This window comes from Mustelus asterias, chromosome 10 (genome assembly GCF_964213995.1).
Source record: "Mustelus asterias chromosome 10, sMusAst1.hap1.1, whole genome shotgun sequence".
NCBI lineage: Eukaryota > Metazoa > Chordata > Chondrichthyes > Carcharhiniformes > Triakidae > Mustelus > Mustelus asterias.
In genome coordinates this window covers 46,680,489-46,699,729 of record NC_135810.1, presented here as the reverse complement: position 1 = coordinate 46,699,729, position 19,241 = coordinate 46,680,489, and positions in this window count along the sequence as shown.

Here is a 19,241-nt window from a genome sequence, read left to right as displayed (position 1 = left end):
GGCGATGGCAGGTGTCCAGTAAGGAAGGCAGCGAGGCACACCTTGATTGCAGCCCGCTTCACCTAGCTAATGCTGTGCAGTGCCAACACACACAGTGACCAACAGACATCCACCACACCCCAGGAGCAAGTGCAGCCACTATTCCCCCTCCAAACCGACCTGGGCCCTCAGACCACCACATCATGTCTGTGTCATCTCCCATGCGTTGTGAATGATCTTTTCCTGTGGGAACATAAGGTGGATAGCAAGCATTAATATATTGCAGTGCATGGTGCGCAATGCATGCCTGTGTCTCGGGTGTTGTGCTGGCAGTTTCGGGGAAAGCAGTCACCACTGAAGGGTGCTCATTGAGGAGTGAGGAGAAGTGGTTAGATTCTGTTCCTGGGGGAAGGGTCACTTGTTGCATGTCCTTCAGGTGTCTAAGTAGGGTTGAGATCCGTGCCGAGCATGTGCTGGGTTCCAAGTGGGAAGATCACGCATCCTTGCTGCTTACAGAAGGTCGTACATTTTTTTGTGGTGCTGCCTGCCAGGGCACAGTGTCAGGCTCCTGGCATTCACCACTTCTGCCACCTCCTCCCACAATGCCGTGGCAGATGCACCCCTTGGGTTGAGTCCTTGGTCGGGGAATAGACAATGACGCCTCTCCTCCACGACATCTAGCAGATGCCAGCAATGAGGCCAGCGATGTCTCTGTGGGGGTTGTGGGGGTCAGCGATGAGGCCAGCGATGTATGTGTGAGGGGTTTGTGAGGGCCAGCAATGTGGCCAGCGACGTGTGTGGGGTTTTGATGGCAGTGATCTGGAAGCCGGGAGGTCTTTTCCACGATCTCCCAGCGATGTGAGCATGCTCCTGCTCCATCCTGCCGATTTCAGGCTCTTTGGCCCCACCCCCCCTGAGCATTTAATGATATTCACGGCTGGGCCTCTGCAGTGCCCAGAGTGCGAAGATTCATGTGAGAAGCTGAACTGTCAGAACAGTTGCGATCCAGAACAGTTTTCCCGCCAATGCAGCTCTTTTGGGAGACTCGCCCCTGTAGATTCAAACAACAAGCAATACACAACAGGCTTTATTGAAAGAGATGTTCTCTGCACTGTACAGAACACAAACTGATTCAGCAATTTAGCATGGCCAATCCACCTTACCCTCCCCTCAGTATGTTTCTCGGTGGTGGCGATGGCGGCACACCATTTGCTGGCAGAGGAATCTTCTGGTCTCGCCACTGCCAATGTGAATCCCCACTGAAGCCTCCCGGCAGGGAATGTGCCATCAGTAGGACAGGAATCCTGCCGGCATGAACAGCCGGAGAATTCTGGCCATCGTTTTAAGGGCAATTGCATCTTCCAATCACAGCAATACCATGGCTCACCTTACTAGACGTAAATATAGCTAATGCTACAGCATTTCATGAAGAATTGTCAAACAGAGAAAACCATGTTATTTACTTTTCAAACTCTCCTCGATCCATAGTTCACGCGTCCAAACAGCTGGTGTAAAACCCAACAGAGAGATCTGACTGGGAGATCCTAAATGAATACTTTGCATCGGTATTCACAATGGAGAGGGACTTGTTGACTGGGAGTGTCTCAGAGGGAGGTGTTGACCCGTTAAAGAGAATCTCCATTACAAGGGAGGAAGTGTTAGGTTTTTTAGGTAACATTAAAACTGACAAATCCCCAGGGCCTGATGGCATCTATCCTAGACTGCTCAGGCAGACAAGAGATGTAATTGCTGGGCCTCTGATGGAAATCTTTGTCTCTTCATTGGACACAGGTCAGGTTCCTGAGGATTGGAGGATAGCGAATGTGGTACCGTTATTTAACCCGGGCAATTATAGGCCAGTGAGCTTGACGTCCGTGGTAGGGAAGTTGTTGGAAAGGATTCTTAGAGACAGGATGTATGCGCATTTAGAACGGAACAATCTCATTAGTGACAGACAGCATGGTTTTGTAAGAGGGAGGTTATGCCTTACAAATTTGGTGGAGTTTTTTGAGGAAGTGACAAAAACGGTTGACGAAGGAAGGGCTGTGGATGTCGTCTATATGGATTTCAGTAAGGCATTTGACAAAGTCCTTCATGGCAGGTTGGTTAAGAAGGTTAAGGCTCATGGGATACAAGGAGAGGTGGCTAGATGGGTAGAGAACTGGCTTGGCCACAGGAGACAGAGGGTAGCAGTCGTAGGGTCTTTTTCCGGCTGGAGGTCTATGACCAGTGGTGTTCCGCAGGGCTCTGTACTGGGACCTCTGCTATTTGTGATATACATAAATGAATTGGAAGAAGGTGTAACTGGTGTTATCAGCAAGTTTGCGGATGACACGAAGATGGCTGGACTTGCAGATAGCGATGAACATTGTCAGACAGTTTTGCAGGATATAGATATGCTGGAAAATTGGGCGGAGACATGGCAGATGGAATTTAATTCAGATAAATGCGAAGTGATGCATTTTGGAAGAACTAATGTAGGGGGGAGTTATACAATAAATGGCAGAGCCATCAAGAGTATAGAAACACAGAGGGACCTAGGCGTGCTAGTCCACAAATCCTTGAAGGTGGCAGCACAGGTGGAGAAGGTGGTGAAGAAGGCATATGGTATGCTTGCCTTTATAGGACGGGGTATAGAGTATAAAAGCTGGAGTCTGATGTTGCAGCTGTATAGAACGCTGGTTAGGCCACATTTGGAGTACTGCGTCCAGTTCTGGTCGCCGTACTACCAGAAGGACATGGAGGCTTTAGGGAGAGTGCAGAGAAGGTTTACCAGGATGTTGCCTGGTATGGAGGGTCTTAGCTATGAGGAGAGATTGGGTAAACTGGGCTTGTTCTCCCTGGAAAGACGGAGAATGAGGGGAGACCTAATAGAGGTGTATAAAATTATGAAGGGTATAGATAGGGTGAACAGTGGGAAGCTTTTTCCCAGATCGGAGGTGACGATCACGAGGGGTCACGGGCTCAAGGTGAGAGGGGCGAGGTATAACTCAGATATCAGAGGGACATTTTTTACACAGAGAGTGGTGGGGGCCTGGAATGCGCTGCCAAGTAGGGTGGTGGAGGCAGACATGCTGGCATCGTTTAAGACTTACCTGGATAGTCACATGAGCAGTCTGGGAATGGAGGGATACAAACAAATGGTCTAGTTGGACCAATGAGCGGCACAGGCTTGGGAGGCCGAAGGGCCTGTTTCCTGTGCTGTACTGTTCTTTGTTCTTTGACAGCTGCTAAAGTTGCTCTGACTTCATAAGCACTGAAAAGCCGACCTAATACAGGCTCTCACTAAGCCCATAGAGGTGTCAGTTGCCTCCTGAATCAGAGTAGACAGGCTTCAGGGCCTGCTCTCTCTTCCACCTTCAGGGGGCTGAGGGCAAAAATCAAAGCAGAACTTCCAGCACGATCAGAATCATAAAAATCTAGCCCTCGGTGTTTCATGATGGGAAGCACTGTTATTGCCCTTTGGCTAAACAGTAGAGAGTATAGTTTTCCACTGTAAATGGGCAATAATTTGGGAAGGATGTTGGCTCCGATTTCCCCCATCCTGCTGCGCTAATTGTTTAGTGCAGCGGGCCGGGAGAATCCCGTGGAGCCGATTTGCGGGGTTTGCGTTCGTGCCTTGCTTGTGTCTCCCAGCGCTGGATTTCTGGTGGCGTCTGCTCCGCACCGCAGGGATATGCACAGACCGGTAAAATGGTCATTTTAACATTACTTGAATGTCATTAGTGGGGCCAGGACTGAATTCTCAGGACCTGCTAGCGTCTCCTACCCCGCCAGAGTGTCTCACTCCAGTGAGGGATTACACTAGCTTCTCACTTTCAGGGAGCTAGCAGCCTGACCCCGCTGGAGTGAAGGGGAGCAATTGGGACCTCCCAGAGGGTCAGGTGGTGGAAGGGCGGTGCAACCTGGGCATGGAAACCCTGGCAGTGCCAGCCTGGGCCCCCTTGGCACTGCCCACCAGGAATAAGGCAGTGCCAAGGGGGCAGGGCCTACGGGGTGGGACATAGTGGGTGGGGCCTGATGGGGCAGGGCCTAGGGAGCAATCGGTGGTGGTGTGGGATCCTGCTGCCATTCTGTATTGGGACCGGTGGAGGAAGGAAGCAGACCAACGATCGGGGCAGGTTGGGTGGTGGGAATCAGCTTGGGGGGCGGTCAGCCTGCTGAAGGAGCCAGCACTGTCGGGGGGGGGTTGGGACTGCGGGGAGGGGGTCAGGACTGCGGGAGTGGGGGGAGGGGGAGTCTGGAGATCGGGGCAGGCCCGGGGGAGGGAGGGATTGCTGTTGGGGCTGGTCCTGGGAATGGTCAGGGGGTCAGCGATAGGGCCATGGAGGTGCAGAGAGCCAGCATTGCAGGGGTCGCGAGGCTGGTCAGCAATCGGGAGGCTGGCAATGTGATGCCGCTGCGCCTGCGGCGATCTCGGCACTGACAGATCGACACATGTGCAGTGGCCCACTCAGCGCACTGATTTCAGCCTCTCTAGCAGGAATAGGCCCCGCCCCCTGAAATTCAATGAGATTCACACTGGTGGCCTCTGCAGTGCACAGTGTGTGGGAGATTCTTCCCTGAACTCCCACGGAAAAATACAGCGTGAATCCCTCCAGTTTTCACACGATTTCGACAGTTAGAATTTCTTGGGGAGAATTCTGTCCATTATAACTGCAGCAACTCCTAGATCTATGTACAGCAATCTTCCAAACATTGCAGAGTACACCCTTCCTGGGTAGGGTTACAAAAGCATGGCACCACCTGAGCTTAATTTCTTTTAGTAACACCTGTGTTTGAGTCTTTCCTGTGTATTGCCTTATTTGTGTGGACACTGTGCATTGAGAAGCTATTCACAGTATGTGATTGAAGGAAAGGAAATAATCTTTATCATTTCTTCTTTCATGGGAAGTGGGCATCACTGGCTAGATCAGCGATTTTTACTGGCCATCCCTATTTGCCCTTAAGAAGGTGGTGGTGAGCCACCCTCTTGAACCACTGTGGTTCATGTGGTATTAGTCCACTCACAGTGCTATTAGGGAGTTCCAGAATTGTGACCCAGTGACAGTGAAGCAACAGCAATATTGTTCCAAGTCAGAACCCACAGTACACTTTCTAAACCAGAATTGGAACAAGTGGTATTAAGCTTGGAGTGGAAGTTGCAAATGGTGGTGTTCCTATGTATCTGCTGCCCTTGTCCTTCTCAGTGGTAGATGTTGAGGATATGGAAGGTGCTGATGAGCCTTGGTGAGTTGCCTCCAGTTCTCAGTGCATTACTTATAATATGACTGTAAGCTCCCAAAAGTCCTTTGTCAGTCTGTAAATATACACTTGAAGTAAAAATGTGCAACCTCTTCAAACTCATTTGTTCATCGTTTGCAGAACATAGTGAGCCCGATTTTACCATTTCTTTGTGCCGTTTTCTGGTGTGAAAACTTGGTAAAGTTGGGCATGAGGCGAGTTGCATGATCCGCGCCAACCTCCGCGCCAGTTCCCCCTTTCCAAGGCTCGAAAATGGCCGTGATCGGACCACACCCGAAATGAGCACGACGGCCATTTAAATGCATTTGCATGCATTTAAATTGACTTAATGGGCTGCATGCCCAACTTTACCAGCCCTTCCACCATTACCACTGCGTTCATCCACCCAGAATTGGCGCAAAGCAGATATGCTCCATAAAAGTCTGATTCAGACGCTCCAGTTAGTGAGGAGGTAGGTGTCTGACGTCCGATGGCTCTCTGGTTGAGATCGGTGGGTGGAGGCGGGGGAGGGGGGGGGGTGCGGGGGGAGGGGGGGTGGGTGGGGGGGGTGCGGGGGGGGGTGGGGAAGGGGGGTCCGCTGCCAGTCTGCCTGAGATCAGTGGGGGGGGGGGGGGGGGGGGCGGGGGAAGAGGGGCCCATTGCCACTCTGCCTGAGATCGGTGGAGGGGTCCGCTGCCACTCTGCTTGAGATCAGTGGGAGGCGAAGGGAGGAGTCGTTTCCATTCTGCCTGAGATCAGTGGAGGGGAAAGGGGGGTACGCCGCCACTCTGCCTGAGATTGATGGAGGGGAAGGGTGAGGTCCGCTACCATTATGCCTGAGATTGTTGGGGTGGAAAGGGGGGAGGAGTCACGATTGGTCTGGGTGACGGGGGAGTGGGGGGATGGGTATGTGGCAGGGGAGCCGCATTCTATCATTTCTTTTTCTGCGCATGTGCAGTTGGAGGCGCTGATCGGAGCTGCAGGATTTTGGGTGCGTTAAGCCCCTCCCATAGGCTGCTGCAGCACAATTCGGAATTGCTGATATTTTTCAGGCAGAGTGTGTATGGGGGCGCCTGAGAATGGGTCTAAAAGTCAGATCTGAAATACTCCCAGTTTCAAGTCCGCTCAGCACTTCGAATCAAAATGGTAAAATAGGGCCAGTGTGTTACTTTGTATTTCCACAAGAATCTTTTTTCTATTTATGAATTAGTTTTAGTCACAAGGAAGTTAAAAGCAAAGAAAAGCAGCGGCATTCATCAAATATTATAACCCACCATGTAACAGATCATAAAATAAAAATTAGAGGCAGAGCTAAGGGAAAGTACTTAACAAAACAGCTGGATTTTCATATTCGAAAGCAACTTGGCTTTTAGAATGACCAATTAGCCTTGAGTCGCAGAGATATACTTGTTTTGCACTCGGATGAATCTGAATTTATGCTAAATCATTATGTTATAGCGATTATTCCCTCATTGAAGTATAATTTATGTTTTAGAGTTAGAAGGAAAATAATTTTTTATACTTGACTTATTTGCAAATATAATCAGCTAATCTGGCTGGTGGGAGCTCTTGTGACAAGGTGGGCAGCGTCCCTGCCTCTGAGACAGATTCTCCAAATTCAAGTCCCACCCCCAGGATTTGATGGCCGAGGAAAGTGCGTTCATAACCCTACCAACAGATTGAGAATCAACCTACAAAATCTTTCCAACAGAGGCCAGTGGCATATGATAAAAGTGGGACCTGATCAGTCATGCTTGTTTCGGAGCTATAACCCTCTGATGTCAGAGTAGTGACCTGTTCCAGGAAAAACTTGCTATAGGAACAGATAAACGTCTCCCTTGTTCACCATTAGATGTGGAAAGAGAAACAACAACATTCCAGTTTGTTAATTTTAATATCATGGTATACCATTTTTCATACACATTTTTTTAGATCAATGGTGAATCTGTTTTGACATGTATGCTTTACAAATGCTAATGAGACATTATTAGCATAACTGATTGACAACAACACTTTTCTGATTTTTGATACATGAATCTATCATACTACTGCAACAGCTTAGCTTTCAGATATTTGTTTTTAAAATGTCTAATATTATGTTCCTTCAGGTTAAAGCTGATGGTTGTTATGGGTATTGGCCAATGAGAGATTTGTGAGTGAAGTGATATTGTGCATGTATGGCCAATGATATAATACTGTTGACTGATAAATAATATATTTGTAATACATCCATAAAAATTGTGTTTTATTATTTTGTTCCTAGAAACTCTACACCTTCAGGAGAGAAAATGTAATAATGTGCAGGGAATAATCAGATGCAACGTCAGTTGTTCCTGTGAAGACATGTCTGGCGTTGGCTGGCCAAATCCAGTTTTATACAGATACTAAATAATTCATTGTGAGAAGGAAGATGTCTGATTTCATGTCTATAGGCATTAAGATTTCACACATATTATTTGATACTGCACCATTATGAGTGATCTATGTGCACAGGGAAGAGGAATATAGCCAATTATTGTGCAGTACAGTATTTAGTAGATAATTTTGTTCAATAACAAATGAGTATGCATGGGTTATATTCCAGTGCTTGTTTCTGATAAGTAATTTTAAAGAATTTTTTATGACATTTATTACAGCTTGTATGCATGGGAACAACCTAGTCAGGCACTTAAACCAGTCCTTTATGCCGATCTCTGGTTTCGCTGCCTGACTTAAGCCACAATGCTTTCCATGGGTATAGTGGAATTACCGTGATATTGCCTTCCACTAAACTATTCTGTAGCCTGGTAGTCTATGTAGTTGACTACTTGTCTCCTGAGTGGACAGTTCCCAACTTAAAACATTCAAAATTCATCTTTTTTTTATTTAATCGAGAAAGGGGTTCCCCAATAAAATAATCACAGAATCGCAGAAAGGTAACACTGCAGAAGGAAGCCATTCAGCCCACTGTGTCTGCAATGGTTCTCCAAATGAGCAACTCACCTATTGCCATTCCCCTGTCTTCTCCCCATACTCCTGCACATTCTTCCCTTTTAGTAACAGTCTAATTCCCTTTCAAATGCTTCAGTTGAATCTGTCTCTGCCAAACTATCAGGCAGTGCATTCCAAATCCAAACCACTTGCTGCATAAAAAAGTTTCTCCTCAGATCACTTTTTTGCTTCTTTTAATAATTACTTGAAATCTGTGCCCTCTCATTTTCTATCCTTTCATGAGTAGGAACAATTTACCTCTATCTCCTCTGTCCAGATGCCTCATGACTTTTAATGCCTCTATCAAATCTCTTCTTGGTCTTCTTTGTTCTAAGGAATACAGACCTAACTTCTCCACTCTAGCTTCAAAATTCAAGTTCCTCGTCCCGGGAACCATTCTCGTGAATCATGACTCCAGCCTCTCCGATGCTGTTACATCCTTCCAAATGTGTGGCACCCAGAACCGGACACAATATTCTAACTGAGGATGAGTGATACAAAGAAATGAGCTCTTTTGTATTGAAGGAGGCTATAATTGATACTGCTTCTTGTAGAACAATTAATGAGTTTGTCTGGAAGTTAGATACTTATTAAATATGACAATTTGTATTAAAATCATAATTTATTAGCTTGAATCAGAGATAGTCTCTTTCACCTCTGTGTCAGAACATTCCCACTCCAGAGAATTGAGCATATAATCTAGGTTATCATTTCAGTTCAGTAAGAGGAACTGCTACATTGTCATAGGGGCATTTTTCATGAAATCAAGTCCCAGTCTGCTCTCCCAGTCAATGGAAAAGATCCCATGGTTCTATTCAAAGAAGAGCAATTGAGAGTTCTTCCTGTTGTCCTGGCCAATCCCTTTATTACCACTTGAAAATAGATAACGTGGCCATTTATTTCTTTGCCATTTATGAGATCATGCTTTGTGCAAATTGGCTGCTACGTTTCCCTATTTTACACTGAGTTGTGAACCCCCACAGGACAATCTGAATGCATGATGGGTATTAAAAAGATGCAAGTTTTTTTTCTCTGTCAAGTCAATGTAATGTACTGAACTTGTTAGTTACTAACAATAGAACCACACTGTTGAATATGGGATTAGCATTGATTTTTTTCCCCTCAGTGTAGATCATGAGTGAATAGGAAATAAATAGGTAACAATGAAATCCAGAACTTCTGTGAATTTCTTAAATGGACCGGAAAATGCAGGGAAAGGCCATTTTGATGGTGAATCCAGCATTCTGGGATTTTTACTTATCATGGAATCCCCAAAGTGCAGAAGGAAGCCATTCGGCCCAGCGTGCCTGCACTAACAACAATCCCACCCTGGCACTATCCCCATAAATGCAGGTGTTTACACTGCTAATCCCCCTGACACTAAGGGGCAATTTAGCATGGCCAATCCACCTAACCAGCACATCTTTAAGGTATGGGAGGAAACTGGAGCACCTCGAAAAAATCCACGCCAACACAGGAGAATGTGCAAACTCCACACAGTCACCCAAGGTCGGAATTGAACCCAGGTCCCTGGCAGTGCTAACCACTGTGCCACCGTGCCATCCTATGTCATCTTAAAGAGATTATGATACGATTGTGAAGTTAAACTTGTTTCAAAATGGTTAATTCTTGGTGATGCAGAAGCCATTGTTAATTAGTTGAATGTTAATTAGGTTTGGTCCTGCAATGAGATACAAGCCAATCCAGCTAAAATAGATGTCAAGTTGTTTACTTATGTCTGTCATATTTATTTTGACCACTGGGGTTAATTAATAGTCATTCATTGATACTTTTGGCCATCATGATAGAATAATTTACATTGAGTAGGTGAACAGACAATACAAGTCTTCCAAAAAGTAGTGTGGGAGTGCATTGTGTGAAAAATTTCATTGGCAGCACGTAAGACCAATCTTTATCATATGAAGTTGAAAGAGGGGTTGGAAGATTGTTGCCATCTTCTCTTGCTGATGAAGAAAATATGGTACAATGGGACGGACAAAGAGATTTAAGTCTGTAAGCAATGGGTTCAGGTGAGTCAGGCACAGACTTCAATGTGGCATAATGCATGCATATTGTTGCAACCAATGTTTAGTGCCAGTTAGTTTAGGAATATCTAACTTACTTGGAACAACAGAAGACCGTTCAGCCTCTCAAGTGTGTTCCACCATTCAATTAAATCATTACTGATGTGTTCCTTAACTCCATATTCTCACCTTTGATCCGTATTCCTTGCCTAATAAAATCTACCATGTCCAATTTGAAAATTTCAGTTGTCTCAGCATCCACAATCTTTTTGTGAGAGTGATCTGGATTCCAATACATCTTGTATGAAGAAGCTCTGGATGATTTCACTCTGAGCTAATCAAGCTTTAATTTTAAGATTATGCCCCTATTGTTCAGATTTGCCCACATAAGGTTAATAGTTTCTCTGCATCTGCCCTATCAAAGTATTTTCTCATTTTAAAGGCCTTAATTAAACCATCCCTCAATCTTACAAAGTGGAATCATAGAATCCCTACAGTGCAGAAGGAGGCTATTTGGCCCATCGAGCCTGCATCGACTACAATCCAACCCAGTCTCCTGAACCCCACGTATTTATCCTGCTAGTTTCCCTGACACTAAGGGGCAACTTAGCATGGCCAATCAACCTAACCTGTACATCTTTAGACTGTGGGAGGAAACCGGAGCACCCAGAGGAAACCCACGCAGACACGGGCAGAATGTGTAAACTTCACACAGACAGTCACCCGAGAACAGAATTGAACCTGGATCCCTGGCGCTGTGAAGCGGCAGTGCTAACCACTGTGCCACCGTGCCGCATAAAAAAAAAACTCAAGGAAATGCATGCCAGCTTTGTGTAACCTGGTCTCATAATTTAACTCTTTAATTCCTGGTGTCATTGTGGAGCATATTCGCTCCACTGCACCCAAGTTCAATATTTCTTTTCAGACGTTCAATGACCAAATCTGAACACAGTACTCCAGGTAAGATCTAATACAATTGCAGCATCACTTTTATTTTCTCACCCCCTTGAGATGAAGGCCAACAATCCATTAGCCTTTTCGATTACTTTTTGTACCCATGCTCTAGTTTTTATTGATTTGTGTACATGGACACCTAAATCCCTTTGTTCCTCCACAACTCCTAGTCTCTTACCATTAAGAAAATATTCTGATGACTGTACACTTCCTCACATTGAACTCCATCGCTCACAGTTTTGCCCACTCGCCGACTGTGCCTCTTTGACATTTTCTGCTTTCAACTGTAATCCTAATTGCTAGAATTTCAGCCTCTAATAGAAACTGGAACTCATATTTTGTTATTTTATGCAATGAGCAGTGGTTGAAATAAATTGGTCTCACTTGAAGAACTACACAACAGATCAGTCTGTAGGTTTCAAATCAGCCCTGTCTCACTCAAGTATTTTTCAGTCTGCCTTCCAAAAGGACAGCAGAATACGTACAACAGTGTGTATGGAAGCATAACCCTCAGTATGTGCAAAAGGATGCTCTATTGTCATAGATCCCAGTTCATACTATAGTGTCACTGGGTATTGAATTGGAAAGGTGTGCTGGTGATCCTTGGAGATCTGGAGAGAGATTTTCAAAGGGCTGCGGGGTCAGGACCTCATCCGTGTGAGCTTTGAAAATTGTGGTCCTGGATGTTGTCTCACAAACCCAACTACTCCAGGACAGTTTTGAACTCCTAAAGTGCTGGTGGAAGGGACAGAAAATAGGAAAAACGTTTATCGCCAATTAACAGCCCCTTAGGTTCCTTAAGAAGCTTTTAAGGGGCCTGTTCTTTCTTGAATAACCGTCTCAACTTTTCTCTGGCAAGTCCAAGCAGTTTTGTGCGAGTCAGGGTATAGCTGTTAGGTGCATCATGGGGCCCAAATCCATTTCTTTTGTTATGATCTCGGAAGACAGCAGTAATATTTTTATTTTTTTATTTATTGGGAAATCTAGAAACCCAGGTACTTAGAGTCATAGAGGTTTACAGCATGGAAACAGGCCCTTCGGCCCAACTTGCCCATGCCACGTCTTTTTTTAACCCTCAAGCTAGTCCCAATTGCCCATGTTTGCCATATCCCTCTATACCCATCTTACCCATGTAACTGTCTAAATGTTTTTAAAAAGAAAAAATTGTACTCGCCTCTACTACTACCTCTGGCAGCTTGTTCCAGACACTCACCACCCTCTGTGAGGAGAAAATTGCCCCTCTGGACCCTGTTGTATTTCTCCCCTCTCACCTTAAACCTATGCCCTCTAGTTTTAGACTCCCCTACCTTATGAAAAAAATATTGACTATCTAGCTGATCTATGCCCCTCATTATTTTATAGACCTCTATAAGATTACTCCTCAGCCTCCTATGCTCCAGAGGAAAAAGTCCCAGTCTATCCAGCCTCTCCCTATAACTCAAACCATCAAGTCCTGGTTTCATCCTAGTAAATCTTTTCCGCACTATTTCTAGTTTAATAATATCCTTTCTATAATAGGGTGACCAGAACTGTGCACAGTATTCGAAGTGTGGCCTTACCAATGTCTTTACAACTTCAACAAGACGTTCCAACTCCTGTATTCAATGTTCTGACCAAAGAAACCAAGTATGCCAAATGCCTTCTTCACCACTCTGTCCACCTGTGACTGGCACTTTCAAGGAACAATGAACCTGTACCCCTAGATCTCTTTGTTCTATAACTCTTCCCAACGCCCTACCATTAACTGAGTAAGTCCTGCCCTTGTTCGATCTACCAAAATGTTTCACTTGTTAGAACAGTGAAGCCATAAGGTTCACGATTTAAAACAAAAGTATTTTACTACAAAAAAAACAAAGAGCATGAATACTAACACTTACACCCTACCTTAACTGGTCAGTTGCATGAAAGATATTAAAATTACGTTGAGCACAGTTTTATATTCTAAACTGAACTTTTTTACTCAAATTTCCTTCTACACCCTTTTGACTTTCACCCGCAAAAAACTCAAATCCAATGCTGATCGGAAAATGGAAGATTAATTACTTTGTCTAAGTACTGTTTCAAGCATTCATTAAAAAGATGTGATATTTCTTGGGCCTTCTGCTTATTTCCAATAATGCTGTCCTTTCAAATCTCCTCCAATTGTCCCACAGTCGTAAACTCTCAGTTCAGCATCAGAATCATTAGCATCTTAAGCATAGTCACCCCAGGTCAAAATGTTCCTGGTTCTAAAGTACTTTAGCTCTGACATCTTGCCTTTAAAAACTCTTTCTTCTCAGCTTGGCTTTCCCAGAGGTCAAACTCACTGGTAATAGTGTTGCTTAGTTATTGAGGGATTAAACCTTTTAACCAGCTCATGTCAACTGAATCCTGCTTGAAAGAGATGTTTCCTGCAGCCAGCTTGTTCTAAACTAAACTGCTTAAAAGAGAATCAAACCCCCAGAATTTAATCTCCCTGTGATTAACCTTTTGTTGACTTTTCTGTTGTTTATCTCCCAGACAACTCGGTCATGTATTCATTTCCTGTAAAACAGTTACTTCTTGAAAGAAATCATTTTCCAGAGAAAGCACGTTCTTAAAGGTACCATCTTTCCAACATAAATATATAGTTTTTTTCCCCAAAAGTACATGGGCCATCACACTTTGCAGTTGTCTTTTAAATAAATCTGTGAGGCAAACTAGCGCCAGGTCAAGCACTGGTTCTAACCCTATCATGCAAGGCCAGTGTCTGCCTTGCACCACATCCTGGCCTTCTGAGGAGCTGCCAGCTCTAACTGACAAGACAGCAACAGCCCCCAACATGGCTGCCACCTTTCTTTGCCACTGGTACCAGGTAGGCAGCTTCCAAATCCTCAAGATACTTGGCAACGTTAATTGGGTAACAAGCACACCTCCAAGTCAACACGTATTAAAAATCTGACCTGTGTGGCCACTTAAGGGAGGGATCAATGATACTAAATTCAAGAGAACATTTACTATGATTATGAAATTTGTAACAATACCATTTGGTGAAGCATAAGACCTTATGCCAAAGATGTTCAGTAGTGGAAGAGTATTTATGACAGGATGGGGTGAATATTGACTTTTTGCAATCGTGATAAATAGGCGAGTTAGCAGCCCATTTATGTTGCCTGACTTCAATGGAACAAACAATCAAAGAAGCTATAAAACAGGCTGATGAAGAGTCATCAAGACTCAAAACATTGGCTCTATTCTCTCTCTACAGATGCTGTCTGACCTGCTGAGATTTCCCAGCATTTTTTGTTTGAGGGGCAAATTGTTATCACCTATTTTACATTATCACACAAGTCAAGATCTACTCCATTAATACCTGGTATTAAATGAAAATGTTCCTAATGTATCTGATTGATATGATATTGGATCTCTTCCAGTGTAAGCCATGAAAAAGAGGAGAGATATTTAACACAAGACGGAACCTGATGACCCATTAACACTCTTCCCATGCGGGTGATAGGCACAACATGGAAAGTCAGCTAATAATGTTAAAACATGAATTAAACAATCAATGCAGGTAATGGGAACATATGTCAAACAGAATATAAATGCTGGTGTTATTTTAACCTTTTTTTCCAAAATAGTCACAAAGCAAGGATGATCTCTACTGTAACTAAAATCTATCAATAAACTGTACCCTTGTTCAATTGCAACTCCAGATGTCTAATCACAGAGCGGCACTGAGAATAGCTATGTTGAGGTACATGGTCTGAAGACTTTGACCTTACTAAAATAAAGAAAAAGGACAAATATAAAAGTAAATGTTTCAGGTTTTACCTATTCCTATTTTAAAATATTATCAGGACATCAGGGTTCTGTAACAAGTCCCACACAAATAATTTGGAAATTTTGATTCCGGGCAGGAATTAATATTATTGTGCAAACACTTTAAAAATTTACATCAAAGTCATCTCAATACTAATTTAATACGGACATTAATCCATTTAATATAAACATGCGTTTATTAAAAAAGTGGAGATAGGATTTTTATTTGTATCTGTTAATTTTTCAAATCTCTACAATCCTTACAAATTATTAATAAAGTAAAATAGAAATCATGTTAGATTCTGATGGACAATAAGGATGCCTATAGGGTGGGATTTTCCACGCTGCCAGTGGCAGGAATCATGGCGGGTGGGGCATGAGATTCAGCAGGATGGCAAAAGTCAGTTTCTGCTGGTCAGAAATCAGAAGTTTGTTCTCTTGAATTTGATGGCGGGTTAAAGGTGAATCAAGTTTCCTGCTCATCTATGTTGAAAACATAGTTCGTTTACGTCTCACAAGCGCTCATTAAAAGGCCAACTCCCGGAATCAAGTTCCCCTTTCCAAGTTAAGCATCTCGCCATTGGATAATTAGGACGGTCTGTTTCCTGGTTGTATATAAGTGGCATGCACTTATCAAGTTCATCAATAACTTTGAGGTTTGTAGACATTGCTTTTACCTACCTTTAAGAGTATTGTTGTGGGATTTCAGGTTCTTGCATCAGAAGCTGTACCAAGGCTGGGTATGGGAGGCAATACCAGCAGGGAGCAGAAAGACAGAGGCAGAACTGGCGGGGGGGGTACAGTGAAACACACAAGGGAAGATGAAAGATCGAGGCAGGACTAGGGGGTTTAGAGTCAAGACTGTCCTGGGGTAAGAGTTATTAGACTCTCCATGATGTGGAGATGCCGGCATTGGACTGGGGTGGGCACAGTAAGAAGTCTCACAACACCAGGTTAAAGTTCAACAGATTTATTTGGTATCAGAGCTTTCAGAGTGCAGACCCACCTGATGAAGGAGCAGTGCTCCGAAAGCTCGTGAAACCAAATAAACCCGTTGGACTTTAACGTGGTGTTGTGTGACTTCTTACTGTGCACACTCTCCAAGGCAGAGAAAGAGACTGCCCTGGGACAGAGGCCATGCTGTCGGGGAAGATTGAACAGACTTTCATAAAGCTGTGTGGGCCATGTTAAAGGACTTTGTATGGCACTCATGTCTTGATCCTGGTCTTGGGCAGGGGAGGATCTCTGAAGGGTTTCCCGCTGGCATTAGCAGCACCTATCAGGTTGGATTCTCCTACCTGATAGATGCTAATTTATTCAGAGTGGATAAACCATCGGCCAGCCCTATTCCCAGACTGGGCAAGCCTTTTTAAAGGGTGGACCGATTTCTGCGCTCGGAGACAAGCCCCTTCCACAAAAACATAAATGGTGCCCCCACACTGACCTGGGGAACTCCAATCCCTCACCAAAGAGGGGCATCCTCACCCTCAACCAAAATTAATGGGGAACCCCCCCCCCCCCCCACCACCACACCACATAGACATGAAGGTGACCTGACCCAGCCACCCCACCACTCATCCTCCTTCCCCCTCCAACCCCCTTCAGGCACCATTCCCCAACAAATTCCCCACTCAGGCCCCCTCCCTCTTACGCCACCCACTCAGACCGCTTCAGGCCATGCCCCTTGGCAGTGCCAATAGTGCACTGCTCCCTGACTCCGAGGCACTGATACCTTGGTCTGGTGCCTTGGGCTCCAAAATGGCTCGAGGAGGTAGATCCAGTGGCCATTTGCTCCACCTGCTGTTGCTAGCCTGCAGCGGAAGTGTCCCTCAAGGGTCCTGGGTATTGGGTAAGCTAGGCTGGGGGCAAGGGGTAGACCTCGTCAGTCTTGCCAGGATGGAGGTGTCATAGCTGTACTGCCCCTTCTAGCCCTGGCAGACCTGAAGATCACCCCTGGCAAGGTAACTTTAACCTCCATGTCCTCTTTTCACCTGGCAGGGTTTTAAATCATTGCAGCACTCCACTCTGCAGCAAAGATTTTCCTTTCTCCTTGTCAGAAGCTGCAGGTGTGAGCAGACCCCTCTGAAGTTCTCTGAAAGAGAGGAGATGTCAGTTTCACCTGGGGTGGGGGGGTTCCAGTCTGCAAAGCTGTGCGCTCAGCCCCAATGTATGCACACAGCTTTGATTTGAAATTGCTGAGTCTTCCTAGCTAGCAAGAATTGTTGGAACCCTCTCCATTCCACTGGGAAGCCTTTGATCTGTAACAAGTTCAACATGCAGTGCCTTGGAAAAGACTCAGCTGCCAGATCAATGTATTTCTATCATTCTTCTGCCACCTGTGTTTATTTTAATTTCCCTTCACTGTTGACTGCACCTCAAGTATCTCATTGATTCTGACCGTAATGCAGACAGAGTCTAATCCTGATTGGCAGTCTGTGGTTTCACTTCCCCTTTGAAGTGGGTTAAACTGGTGGTTTTGAATTGCATCAGGTTTCAACCAGCTATGGGCTGAACTCAGTCAGGGCTGGTGGTATGGCCTGGGAGGGTACCAGCTGGTTTAGCGCCGTGCTTTTTTCCGCTGACTCCCGATTTTCCAGGCCATCGTAATTCACAGTTGGAGTCAGTGGGCCTGGAAACCCCCCCTCCCTATAAGTCATTCACATTCATTGTCCACGTGTGGCTGCCATATACTGGATGAACCATCACTGATTGTTGGGGGAGGGCTATCTCCTCTTCTGCATAGGAACGATCTCTGTCCTCACCAGCCAGTTCTGCAGCCTGCTCTTCATGGGATGTGAATGCCCTCAACTCCGGAATATCCCCTCTGGTCTTGGTTCTCTCATGCTGATTTTGGGTAAGCTTGTCCTGCATAACGATAATTGATTAACTGTGAACACTACAGATGGAAGTGTTTTAGACACATGCATGCCTGTTGTATGTGTTGATTCCTCCTCAGTAAGGGATGAAGATGCCATTTGTGCAGGATCTAACATGCAGAGCTGATTTCCCATCTGTAGGTCGTGTATTACATCCTAATGGACTCTAACCATAAGTCTGCATGGTGGCCGTATGAGAGGGCAAGTTTGGAGTGAAGAGGTTCACTTATCCTGGCGGAGAACATCAGATCATTCATCCTTTTCCTGCACCACAAGATGGACCAATTTTGTTGGCCATAAGCACTGTTCTCTCTGCTGACCTCCTCCCAGGCCAGCATGGTTAGGTGTGTGGATCTCCTGCTTTTGCTCCCCAGAAACAGAACTTCCTGCCTTTCCTGTGTGGCCTGGAGGAGAATGCTCAGGGTTGGCCTTGATGAACTGTTTCTTTTTGGGGTCATTGCTTCACTCGCCACTGCAACACCTGGCCTGCAGTGAGTGGATGGTGCCACAATCTTGAACCCTTGCAGTAACGGCGGGTGGATGGACCACTGCCACGAGATTTGATGAACTCACTGATACATAATTAATGAGCTGAAAAATTAATTAGCTTAGTCTCAATGATGGAGAATTTCTGCTCATAGGATCCATTATTTGTTAGTAGTGAGCTTTTGCTTGACTTGTAGAAACCCAGAAGAGAATTTCAAAATCACAGGAACATTCAGTTTAGAAGAGCAATTCTGTTAAATCATATTGTATAGTCTAAAATTCATAATTATACAATTAAATATTTCTGCTGTGTTTGTACTTTAATAATTTTTCAAACATATCATTCAAGGATGAAGAAAACAGAAATTGGTAGCAATGTTCTGCAACTGAAACTACTGAAGTAATGTCATTTAATGTTATGTCTTCATTTTAATCGTCTGTGCTGTGGCTGATGTTTGTAAATGAGTGCAATGTCCCAGTCCTTATAGAGTGATGTGTTATACACAGTTCTCTACTTGATGAACTCAGAATTGAACTGTAAATATTGAAATATAATATCCTGAGCAATGAACTAGTGTCAGCTGATGAGTAACCAGGCCTTCAGACAGCAGAAGATTTCAGTTGCGACACTACGTAACCAAAGGGAGATGAACCATTGAGCATCTCGGAACTAACACATTAAATTTAGATCTCTTCTTATACAAGATCACCCAAAACTGTCAGGCTGTTTCTATTAGTGTTTAATTCACTGTCACCCTGATGAAAGGTCGTTGACCTGAAATGTTAACTGTTTCTCTCTCCAGGGAAGCTACATGACCTGCTGAGTATTTCCAGCATTTTCTGTTTCTGTCGGGGAGCATTCCTGTCCCATCCAGCGAGGTGCCGAATTCATACGACTGCTGATATGAAAACGAAAAATATTCCAAGTGCTCAATCCATTTGTTCATTA